Below are 13,269 nucleotides of genomic sequence, written 5' to 3'. Positions count from 1 at the left end.
CTTTATTGAGATAAAATTCATGTATCATAAAATTCATCCTTTTGAACTTTACAGTTTGGTGTTTCTAGTATACAAATAGAGTTGTGTACAACCATCATCACTATCTAAATTTGGAATATTTTCATCACTCCACAAAGAAACCCACACCCACTAGCAGTCACTCCTTATTCCCTCCTCTTCTGACTCCTAGCAGCCAATAATATATTCAGTATCTCTACAGATTTACCTATTCTTGACATTTCTCATAAATGGAATTACATAGTATGTGGTCACTTGTGGCTGGCTTACTTAAGCACAATGCCTTCATGTTCATACATGTTGAACATTGAGACACTGATACACAGCATATATCAGTACTTCATTTATTTTTATTGCCAAATGTTTCTTTGTGTGGATATACCATATTTTGTTTATCCATTCATCTGTTGATTAACATTTCTGCTGTTTCCACCTTTTGGCTACTATAAATAATGTTTTTGCATGAACATATATTTTTACTTTTTTTGGGTACAACCTAGGAGTGGAAATACTGAGTCCCATGATAATTCTATTTTTAGTATTTTGAGACATTTTCAAGTTGTTTTACAAAGTAGTTGTATGACTTCACAATCTCACCATCGATGTGTGAGTTTCACTTTCTCTACATCCTTCTCAATATTGTTATTGTTTATGTTAGCCATCCTTGTATGTGTGAAGTAATAATTCATTATGGTTTGATTTGCATTTCCCTAATGACTATTGATATTGAAGATTGAGTATCTTTTCATGGTGCTTATTGGCCATTTGAATATCTTCTTTGGAGAAAGATCTATTCAAATCTTTTGCCCATTTTAAAATTGAGTTACTTGTTATTGTTGAGTTGTAAAAATTCTTTACATATTATGGATGCATGTTCCTTAACATATATGTAATTGATAAATATTTTCTCCTAACCTAGGAGTTAGAATATGCTTTTAACCTAAACATTTAATATAATTATATTTTTAGACTAGAGCTGTAGGAAGTGATTTTGTGTGTGTGTGTGTGTGTGTGTGTGTGTGTGCAATGTTTGTATGAATTTAGGGAGGATGTTTACTCATCCAGCAACTACTTGCTCTTAAGAACAGAACAACAGCAAATCCAATTCCTGCAATTGAGTGCTATGATGGTTTTCATATGATAGCACAAACAATAGGAAGTTGGTGGAAAGAAATTTTTAATGCCCCTTAATATCTCCACATTCTCTACTCTGTCTCCTCTACTCCTTACCCCTTACTCTACAGAAGTATAGTAGGGAGCTGAGAGAGAAAAAAAATTGGATATTTCTTAAAATGCTACAGTAATGACAAAATAAAAAATTGTCTACTAAAACTGAAGAATTAAACAAGCAAATTTGACAAATCAGGCTTTTTCAGATTAGCTTTCGGGAAAAGGATTTTCCTCAAAGTGTCCTAGAGGAATACAACTTCTTCATGAAAAACATTCTCAGGCTTTTAGGAGGAAACAAGAGTCAAAAAAAATAAATAAATAAAGATTTTTATGATGGAAACTACCAAAAATCTAGGACAGTGTCCATAGTCTAGTATCAGTAATCTAGGACAGTATCCATAATCTAGGATATGCTTACTTTATGAGAACAGAATATGTTTATCAGATGATGGTTCTTGAAATCCTCTTGAATCTTACCATTAAAGATCATAGGAAGAAATATTATGTTTTTATGTGCCTATATTCATTTTTAATTTTCCAATGTAAAATTGCATTTATTAAACATCCATGTATTAAGTACTTATTATGCACAAGCACAAAATGTAAGCATGAACAAAGTAGACACAGCCCTTGTTGAAGTCCCATCCCTGGTGGGGTCATGCCTAGCAGAGTAGACCCTTATTAATGTTCATACCTCGGGGACTAAATTATATGATGTGTATACAAAACAGAATAAGACAAACACCCTGCCTGCAGTAGGTTTAAAGTGTGTTTGTAATAAGAGGCTGAAAAACAAAAAGATACTTTTACAAAGTATGATAAGTGTCAGAGTACGGGTAAGTATATCAATTAACAAAGCCTGCAGTTGATGGAAGTGGTCAGAAGATTATTAAGAAAGTATCTGTGCTGAGACTTCAAGAACAGAGGTTGAAAAGTTGAAAAAGGAGTAAAAGTACACAGTACCAAGGGAAAAGTAGGTGCAAAGGTCTAGAGGGGAAAGACATATTCACACATTCCTTCCAACTATACATATTATTTTTTCTCTTCTCTTCTTTTCTTTTTTTTTCAGATGGAGTCTTGCTCTGTCGCCAGGCTGAAGTGCGGTGATGCTATCTCGGCTCACTGCAACCTCCGCCTCCCAGGTTCAAGCGATTCTCCTGCCTCAGCCTCCTGAGTAGCTGGGATTACAGGCGCCCACCACCACGCCCAACTAATTTTTGTATTTGTAGTAAAGACGGGGTTTCACTATGTTAGCCAGGATGGTCTTGATCTCTTTACCTCGTGATCCGTCCACTTTAGCCTCCCAAAGTGCTGGGATTATAAGCGTGAGCCACCGCGCCAGGCTCCAATTATAATTTCAAACAAGGAAGTTTATCACTGACAAAATAAGATTAAAAAGACAAAATTATTGACATCATGGAGCATGCATTCTAGTGAGACAAAAATAAACAAGACAAATAAATAAAATATATGTTAAATGGTAAGAAGAAAAATAAAACAGGAAAGGTCATTAGAAGCACGAAGGAGTGGTTGAATATTTGATAGTGGGTTAGAGAATGATGCATTTGTATCTGCATAAGGGAAAGGAGGAGTGTGTGCATGTTCATATGCCTGTGGAAGGGGAAGTGTTCCCAGCAGAGAGAACAGGAAATGCAAGTTTCCTGAGGCAAGAACAGTTTGCATATCCTTGAGAAAAGGAGGCAAAAGTGGCCAGACAGAGCAATGAAGAAACAGAGTAAATGAACACAAAGTCAGAAAGTTAAGTAGGGTCTTGCCTATCTTTGCAATGATTTTGGCTTTTAGCCTGAGTGAGATGGGGAAAAAAAAAATAGTGAGAAGTCGAGCAGAAAAATGACATTACCCACGTCAGATTTGAACATTTACTTGCTACCAGTTGAATAAAACCTAAAGAACGACAAGGGCAGAAAGTAGCCTATTGTAAAAATCCAGGCAAGATATGATGATGTGGACTTGGGTTGTGGCAATAACAGTGGATGTAAAAAGTAGATGAATTTGGGATACATTTTGAATGTAGTTCAAGTAAATTAGCACAAATACACTTAGGTCAATAGATGTCGATACAGAAGCTCATGTGAAGTCTCTTCTGTTTACTTCAAATTTCTTAGTAAAGTGGAAATCATGGTCAACCACTTAGGATAAGGATGGGGAAAGAGGTGTAGGAGATTTGATGAGAGAAGGTATAAAATAATCATCTAAGTTTTAGGAAGGAGCTAGAAAAATATAGTGTGATTGCTAGACAGCATAGAGGAGCCACTTGAGATGAGTGATTCTAAACTTAAGGTGAGGTCAGTATTGTTTTGTATTTTTTCTCTAATTGCATTCAGTTGCAAGTGGGCAAATGCAGAGTAGGTTGAGGGTTTGATTTAACAAAAGTTGTATTTTATCCAGTTGATCATAATGAAGCAAGAGTGGAGCAAAGAGGTAGGCGGTGTTTTCAGGGAAGTGATTATCGTTGACATAAGGTCTTTAGAAGGTCACACCAGTTTAAAACCAAGACACATTTTAAGCATCTTTGGATTTCATCAGTTGCTGTGTTTTATGGTATTCCTTGATAGCATGGGGAAACAGCATGGGGGAAAAAACACAGTTTGATGTGAAACTTTTCATTTTGTGGTTCTAAAATAGTTGCTTTTATTCTCTGCAGGTCTTTAAATTGATTCATTTGAAAATCAGAGTCCTCCATTATCAATAAAAGTATTATGATGTGGCTGCTCTAGAATAGCAGAAAGTTAAAAAACAAACTTAAAATCAGACAACCAGTAATATTAAATTATCTCTGGGTGCACATTATTTAGTTCCTCATTAACTTAATTGTTTTCCAGTAAAAGTGAAATGCACAATATGAAAATTAAATAATATTACATGTCAGAGTTTAAAAGAAATATTCATTTAACATTGGAATAGGTTTTTTCCCCAGGAAATCTCGTTCATTTATTTTGTGAGAATTTTTGTTTGTCACTATTTGTTCAAAACATAATACAATTGTGAGACCCAGTGCCTGCTGGCAAAGTTGGAATAGCTGTCAGCAGGAAATGGCAAACTAATAATAAGTGCTGGTAAAATATTTATATTATAGTTTACTGGGAAGCTGAGTGTAGTTTTGTATTTCATTAGTGCTTGAGGCAGTACATAGTAACATTCTTTTTTGCTCCAAAATAAGTGGATAGAATTCTAAATGCTATAGTAACTTATCTTTCAACTATCAGCTGGAGAAAGAAAGAATTAATAATAATAAAGTCCTTTACTAGTTGAAATTTAAGAAATTTTAAACGAGGTCTATAGGGCAGTAATTAGCAGCATCTCACATTCAGTGTTATTGGACACTAGACTGCTGGATCAGCCACTTCTGTATGCGGACTAGTAATTTAGCTCTGGTTCATAATTTTCAATAACAGAGCTATTCAAGAGGGAGGGGTGGTCTTAAACTACCAGAGGACTCAGAAGTATGGTGATGTTCAAGTACAACACTATGTTTATGTACTCCCCAAAGTGTATCAAAGCTCAGATCCAGAGAAATAAAAGAAAAGTCAAACAAAACAAGCATTAGACTGCGTAAAATAAGGTATGGACAAGGCAAACAGGTGAGGCATTGTTTAGGTGGCTAAGGTAGATCAATATCTATTCTTAAAGCCAGGAATCCTGCCTGCTTTCCTCTGGCGCTCTGCAGATCATCTTACGGCTTGCAGACAGACTGTCGCCTAACCCCAACTGACAGACAACCTATTTCACCCCTGTACAAATCATACCCATCTTCTTTCTTTGTGGTTCATTGAGGGGAGAAAAAATATAACTGCCAACATGAAATAATACCAGATTGGTTTTACTACACTTTAACATCCCTGTTCATTAACTTAATTTCAAAAGGACTGGTCCCCAATTTCTCTTTTATATATAATTTTAACCTACTGAATGAAATGCAAGTGTATTGTGAATATAACTGTGTGTGTGTGTGTCTGTGTGTATTTGGCTAAAAGAAGTGACCAAATTTATCCAAATAGTAAACATATGTAAGTGTCTGGCACATAATAATCACTAAATAAATACTAGTTTAAAAATAAAATAAACATTAGTTATATCAATATTTCTATCATAATAATTTTGAAAACCTAACAGAGGAATGCACAAAGAATCAATTAGAGACTGAGGGAATAAGCGTTTATACACACTTTGTATTTCATAGAACAGGGAGGCAATATTTCAGCATTAACAAGCTCACGATAGCTAAACTTTGAACAAACATGAGAAAGTCAGATTGTTGGTGGGGTGCAGTGGCTCATACCCACAATCCTAGCACTTTGGGGGGCCGAGGAGGGCGGATCATGAGGTCAGGAGTTTGAGACCAACCCCGTCTCTACTAAAAAATACAAAAATTAGCCAGGTGTGGTGGGGGGCGCCTGTAATCCCAGCTACTTGGGAGGTTGTGGCAGAATAATTGCTTGAACCCGGGAGTTAGAGGTTGCAGTGAGCCAAAATCGCACCACTGTACTCCAGCCTGGGTGACATAGCAAGACTCTGTCTCAGGGGAAAAAAAAGAAAGAAATTCCAATTTTTTATGTTTTGTGACATAGTAATGTCAATTTGTCTTGTTCTGATAAAGTACAAATTTATGTAAAACTTTTTGTAACCTTTTAGTTTTTCTGTACAGTGTTCTAATTCCAACGGGAAAACCAAATACAGGAAATTGTTCTCTAAAAATGTATAACACTTTTGTTATATCAAAAATAGTCAAAATATAAAATCTGTTTTCTAATTCCATCAAATTTAGATTATCCAGACTTCCATGCAAATTAATCATTATATAAATATTTTACTTTACATATATAATTCTTATTGAGTTTATTTTCACTTCATAGGTTTAACTAAAGAGAATACCTTCTACTGATGTAACAGCAATGGTAACTGGTATAAAAGCAAAAGCATATGGAAAGAAGAAATCAAAACAAAGGCCACTTATTGAAATAAAACCTATTAAAAATGTACATTATCCTCTTGATTCTGCTTTGGCAAATGGGGGCCATTTTGTATGTTTCATTCTTGAGCATAGAATTTACTGACTTACCATTTTTCATATTTGTGTAATAACTTAGATTTTAATATATTCAGATTTTCATATAGAAACCCATCCTGTTCTTTTTTTGTCCTCTGAGTTGACTAATAAAAGGAATGGCAGTTTTAACATCACGTTAAAAGTACTAAAAGCCAAAACTAAGATCCTTATTATAGTGGTTGTAAAACTTTGGCTGAATCTTGAAAGTGGAAAAGGTCATATTTTGCAGACTGGTGCATATCATATCACTAGATAGTAAGAATATGTCTTTTCATTGCTGCTACAGTTTTCTGCTTACCTTTTTATGGTGGAAGAAATGTAATTTACTTGTCAGATTGAAACATTTGATATAAATCCTTATCCTATCTTTTGAACTAGTATTTCTGAAACATTACATTATAAACAAATATCATGTTTAATTAAACAACTACTTTACTCCTAACTGAACAAGAGGGTATGATTATATTAATTTAATAAAAAGCTTTTGACTAGAATTTAAAAAAACATTTCAACTCAGCAAGAAATATGATTATACTAATTTAAAATTGAGCTATATGATCAGAATGTAAACAGAATATTTTAAGTTCCTGTCTTCAGGATATAAAAAATACTTTTAAGAGAGAAAACTAAAAAGATTTAGAAAATATTCATTTACATTAAAATTTCTGCTTCAACCTACTAATCTACACTCAAAACTAAATTTAAAAGTCATTAACAGTTCACTATAATGCTAAAAACCGTTTTAAATATAAACAGTTGTGATTTTACCAAGAGATTCGTTTTTCTTTTGTGTGTGTGACTGATTTTTCACAGCTAAAGCTTAGCAATTCTGAAACATGTTAGTGCAATTCTAATAAGAATAAAAATAAGGTGAGGTAAATTGAAGTGAATGATTAGGCATACTATACTGTATATGATTATGTGTGTGTGTGTTTATGTGTGTGTGCATAAAAATATATATTTAAATATATAATGTACATGATTCTTTGAATTCCAGGAATTAATTTTATCTTCAGCCTTCAACATAGAAAATAATAGATTTACTGTAATCACTCAAAGCCACTTAATGCTGCAGGTCAATTCATTTTTACAAATTTGTGGGAACAAAGAAAAACCAAAAACCGGGTTCTGACCTAATCAAAGCCATAAGTTGTTTGTTAAAATATGCATTGCTAGCATCCTAATTATCTCTATTTGTGTTTGTTTAGTTAGATAAACAAATGAAACATTTCTGATCCAGATGTGACTATCTCAGCGCTGTCATTTACCTTTCAAGGATCATAGAATTTTTGCTTTTAACACATTCCCTTGAGTACCTACATGTTTTCATTATAAACTAGAGTTGAGAAAACATGTCAGATGCTAAATTCAAAATCCACCATGCAGGAAACATGGAGAAATATAACAACTGTTTTGGAAGAAAATGTCTTGAAGTCAACTTACATAAAATCCTAAATGATTTGCCAATGAATTATAATTAACATTTACATTACACACAACTTCAAATGCTAAAATAATTTCTGCATAACTACTATAGAATTGAAATTATTTTTGTCAAATATGCATAAAACCTTAAGCTGAAATGTGTATGTTCTATAATATAAAAGTTTAATGATAAAAATGTAGAATTTATAATGCCAATTTAAGATATGAAACAAAAGAAATAAAATAGTTTAAAGTCTAGAGCACTTAAACCCTTTTAATACTTAACACATGATATAAAATCTCATACAGAACATGCAGCACTCAAGGTAATAATTTTGTATATGAATATTCAATAACTTGTATGTCCAAGTAGGCTGAAAACTTTAAAATTCTTTAACAGGCTCACATTCACTAGAGTAGATGAAAATGAAAATTTTAGGATGGTTGTGTAAAGGGTAAAATAACTCAAATTGTTTTCTCAGTAAATACTACCACATCTTCATCAGTCAACTGCTATTCCTAAATATCAAGAAAATAACTTGTATAATACAAACAATATAGTCAACAAAAAGCTATATACAAAGATAGCTAATGCAAGATCACTGAGCTTATAATACATAAGGCCAAAAATATTTCATCCCAGTTCTTTTTATTTTTTATTTTATTTATTTATTTATTTATTTATTTGAGATGGAATCCCACTGTGTCACCCAGACTGGAGTGCAATGGCATGATCTCAGCTCACTGCAACCTCCACCTCCTGGGTTCAAGCAATTCTCCTGTCTCAGCCTCCCGAGTAGCTGGGGCTACAGGTGTGCATCACCTTGCCCAGCTAATTTTTTGTGTGTGTATTTTTAGTAGAGATGGGGTTTCACCATGTTAGCCAGGATGGTCTCGATTTCCTGACCTTGTGATCCGTCCACTTCAGCCTCCCAAAGTGCTGGGATTATAGGCATGCGCCACCGCACCTGGCCTTATCCCAGCTCTTATGTGGCTACATACTTAATATATTTCTACTTAACAAAATACTAAAATGCCATTTTTTACTAGTTAATGTATATTTGCAAACATTTTCTCTCACAGAATTGTTCAATTAAAAATATGCATTTCTAATTAAATAATGTATTTATGAACATTCATTTTCAACTTTTATTTATTTAATAAAGGCTAAAGTTGGTTAGGCTGGCATAAAAAACAAAATTATGATGTTACAATGAACTCTCTAGCCTCCTTTAATTTGCAAACAGGTAATTATATGAAAAATTATAAAATGCATGCACTAAAAAGCAGTTGGAAAACAACAAATATTTTATATAAGAATAGTGCTATAATCACTAGAAGCAGAAGTATGTACATGAATATATAATCATCTAAAGAATGTCAGTCTTTTGTTTCTTTTATTTCAGGAGGCCATAATCCTAAACAAATTAATGCAGTGATAGAAAACCAAATACCTCACGTACTCACTTCTATGTAGGAGCTAAATATTGAACACGTATGGGAACAATAGACACTGCAGACTACTAGAGTGGGGAGGTCGAGACAGGAGTGTGGATGGAAAAACTACCTATTGGGTACAATGCTCACTGACTGGAGGCAACGTACTCATGTAACAAGCCTGCACATGTACCCTGTACCGAAAATAAAAGTTGAAAAAAAAGTCAGTCTTTAACTTCACTGAATAACTAAAATGGCCATTTAAAACTGTATCTAAATATGTATCACAAACACGTCTTTTATTAAATATGGATAATAAAGGATATTTTGATCTCAAAAATATCAAAATATAATGCCAGTTTCATATGTGCATATTAATTATGAGAAAATAATTAAAATAGTGATTTCTTACAAAGTAGTATCAATATAGTTGAAAATACTCTCAGTGGAAAGGAAACCATTAAATATACACAACCAGTCTCCAATAGATTGTTGGTATTAATAAGTAAATTGTTTAGAGTGCTATTTGTTATTATTTGGAATTTATTAGGCAAAATGTCAAATAAGCAGGCAATATGAATCTCTTTCCTTAACCATAATGAGTAAACACCATCATGGAAACATTAAAAGTCTTTCATTTGGAAAGACCCCAAGAATTCATGAGCTGAAAGGGTTTTAATATAGGGAACTCTCATCAGTAAAGTGGAACTTTTGAAAAAGCATATTTTGGAGTATCATAGTAAAGTTTACATTTTGTGTAAAGTTTAACGTCACAGCAATTCTTCATAGAAAAATATCTTAAATCTAAGATTGTCAATCCACTTCTTTTCGAGTATTGTAGTCACTTAGAAATAGCAGTTAAAATTGAAAGAGAAAACCTCTTAAAAGCATTCTTCATTCCAACTAAACAATTCACTATTTACTTATTTCACAGTTAATCTCTATGCTAAAACTGAAAGTATGCTCTCAATAACAACTATAATAAAAGAATGTTGGGATAATGACACAAGATGATAAAAGCAAGGAAATGCTCATTTAAGGATATAATCTCTGTCATATATACGAGCTTTAAGTAGAAATGAAGTAGGATAAATGCTTCACAAAAAGTTATCCAGAGAATTCCTATAGAACAAAGACTTATCAAAAGGTGATACTTTCCAATCCTTGTTGACAAAGACTTTCTAATATAAGATATATTGTTCTATAAAACTATGTGCAAATTAATTTCCTAGGCAAGAGTTCCTCACCATCTTTAGGTAACTGAAAATTTACAGAAGAATCGTAAAACTAATTTTGTTAGTGGCAGTGTTTGGTTGATTAGTAGGGCAGAAGTAATGCTGTGTGTTCAAGAAACCCATTTTTTTTTTTTTCCTTCAGATAGGGTCTCACTCTGTCACCCAGGCTAAAGTGCAGTGGCACCATCATGGCTCACTGCAGCCTTAACCTCCTATGCTCAAGCAATTTTTTCGCCTCAACCTCCTGAGTAGTTGGGACTACAGGCGCATGTCACCACGTCTGGCTAGTTTTTTAATTTTTATTTTTTGTAGACACATGGTACCCCTATGTTGCTCAGGCTGGTTTCAAACTCTTGGATGCAAGGTATCCTCCCATCTTTGCCTCTCAAAGTGCTGGGATTACAGGCGTGAGCTACTGTGCCAGCCCATTTCTTTTTCCTCCAAAATACACAGCTAAATTATATTCCCACACCTCCCCTGCAATTAGGTTGGGCCATGTGGTTGACTTCAAGTCAATGGGATTAAGGAATTATCCTGCTGGCTCTCCAATAAGCTTTCTTCCCTCCTTACCCAATGTTGTGTATCCTTTGGAAGACTCCAAAGCCCTAAAGAATGGCAGAGTCACTTCCAGGGTTCCTGAATGACTAAATGGGACTCAATGAAACAGATTCACCCCACTCTTCACCCAACTTGCACTGGAATGTGATATGAGGGAATAATAAATCTTGATAGTATTAAGTCATTGAGAGAGATTTGGGAGAGTCTAGAAGATTATTCATTCATTAATTTATTCCTCAAATATTATAAATGATAATGAATTATAAAGAATAAATATAAGATCTGATACTTCAGAGGATGGCAAAGGCGGGACTGTAATCGATCTAAATATTAGAGTGGAAATAATTTCTAGAAACTATATGATCTCGAGTATTCTGCAATTGGTCCCTGTGAAAATTTTGTTGCCCAAATCATATCCTGAATCAACATCATCTTATTATGATAATAATATTATTACTCTTAGTGATAAAATGTTAAGGCATTATTTTACATTCATGTCCATACTCTGGGCACAGTGCTAAGCATTTATGTGAATTATTTATTTTAATTTTGAAGTGACCCTATGAGGGAATTTTAATAATACACTGTTTACACTGAGGAAATTGATGGTATAAAAGTAAAGGTGATCTCACATCAAATAAATAGTGAATCCAGGATTCAAAAGAAAGTTTTTGACTCTATGGCCATTCTTTTAAGGTAGACAATTGCATTGTGGGTGATATTTGGTTCCAACAAATTATTGTTTGAACAATGATAACTTACTTCAACGATTCTCCTGCCCATGTAGTTGTATGTGCACTTTGTGTATCACAGAAAAGGCTAGCAAGAAAACCTGAAGTTGACAACTTTATTATAATCCTGGCTTTACCCCTCATACTGGATACTTTACACCCTGACTTTTATCAACATGCCAAAAAATTATCCTTCTATCAAATGTGGGTACACAGCAAAGAAATCACAGATTGGGCTCCATGGCTCATGCCTGTAGTTCTAGCACTTTGGGAGGCCAAAGCAGGCTGATTGTTTGAGCCCAGGAGTTCAAGACGAACCTGGACAACATGGCACAACCCCTTCTCAACAAAAAATACAAAAATTAGCCGAGCGTGGTGGAGCATGCCTGTAGTCCCAGCTACTCAAGAGGCTGAGGCTGGAGGATCACTGGAGCCTGGGAGGCGGAGGTTGCAGTGAGCCATGATGGCGCCACTGCACTCCAGCCTGGACAACAAAACGAGACTCTGTTTCAAAAAAAATAAAATAAAATAAAGAAAGAAAGAAAAAATGAAATTATAATGTTTTACCCAGAAATTATTCATTTATGACAAGTTAACTGTTACGAGAAAAACCTCACTAAAGGCCAGGATCATTGCTCACTAAAATGTTTCCACCATTATAAATAGTATATTTGAAATTTGTGTGATTAGTTTATTTTCTTTTAATCTTTTCTGAGACAGGATCTTCCTATCTTGCATGAGCCAGAGTGCAGTAGTGCGATCAGCTCACTGCTACCCTGAACTCTTGGGCTCAAGCGATCCTCCCACCTCAGCCTCCCAAGTAGCTAGGACTACAAGCACGTGCTACCATGCCTGACTAATTTTTTGGGGGGTAGAGGGGGATAGAGACAGGGTCCTACCATGTTGACTTAGTTGGTCTCAAACTCCTGGTCTCATGTGATCCTCCTGTCTTGGCCTCCCAAAGCACTAGGATTACAGGCATGAGCCACTGTACCCAGCCCTGACTGATATATTTTGTAAGAACACAGCTACTTTGACAGCTAAATAACAATCCAGAATGTTGTCTGAAAAACATGAATTCTGAATGAAAAATTTTTATGGATAGAACACCTAATAACATTAAGTTTAATTAGCCTGATATTAATTCACAATAGTAGTGGCCTTGTCACTGGGGCTGAAGTCCAATGGAATAAAGTCCCCACCCTCGTCTCTGAACCATATTTGAGTAGGGTATTCTTAAGCTGTTTCTGGCTTTTCTTTAGTAGCTTTCATGGCTAAATTTTTTTTTCTGTAAATATGTAATAGCTTCTATTAGTTTTTGTCAAAGCCTGCTGGATAGGAATTAATCTGTTAAGATAACTTTGCACATATTTTGCTGATTTATTTTGTGTTCATCTGCAATTTTAACAATCAAAGGGCAATCTCATTTTGTGTTCTTTATTTCAAATTTCTTGCTCATGCCTTTCTCATTATAATCTATAAGAACCAACAAGAACTGAAAATAATTTCAGGACAACAGAATGTACACTGAAAAATCCTGGCTATCTATGAGAAATGAGTGAAGATAAATAATTGCAGCTGTTCTCTTTTTCTTTCACTTAAGGTAGAAACAGTGTGTTCACAGAAT

General features: G+C 34.3%; 1 long non-coding RNA gene across 1 annotated transcript in view; it reads left to right on the top strand.

Annotated features, from left to right (window-relative positions):
* The window catches only part of LOC134738105 (uncharacterized), a 28,207-nt gene extending 22,019 nt beyond the window's left edge, over positions 1 to 6,188 (top strand). The window contains exon 4 of the long non-coding RNA XR_010123647.1: positions 6,063 to 6,188. This is a non-coding gene — a long non-coding RNA (uncharacterized LOC134738105). The remainder of the gene's footprint in view (positions 1 to 6,062) is intronic.
* Positions 6,189 to 13,269: the final 7,081 nt, after the last annotated feature.

The sequence above is a fragment of the Pongo pygmaeus genome, chromosome 15 (assembly GCF_028885625.2).
Source record: "Pongo pygmaeus isolate AG05252 chromosome 15, NHGRI_mPonPyg2-v2.0_pri, whole genome shotgun sequence".
In the NCBI taxonomy this organism is placed as follows: domain Eukaryota; kingdom Metazoa; phylum Chordata; class Mammalia; order Primates; family Hominidae; genus Pongo; species Pongo pygmaeus.
The sequence above is the reverse complement of the archived record's forward strand: the minus strand, read 5'-3'. Positions and strand labels throughout refer to the sequence as shown.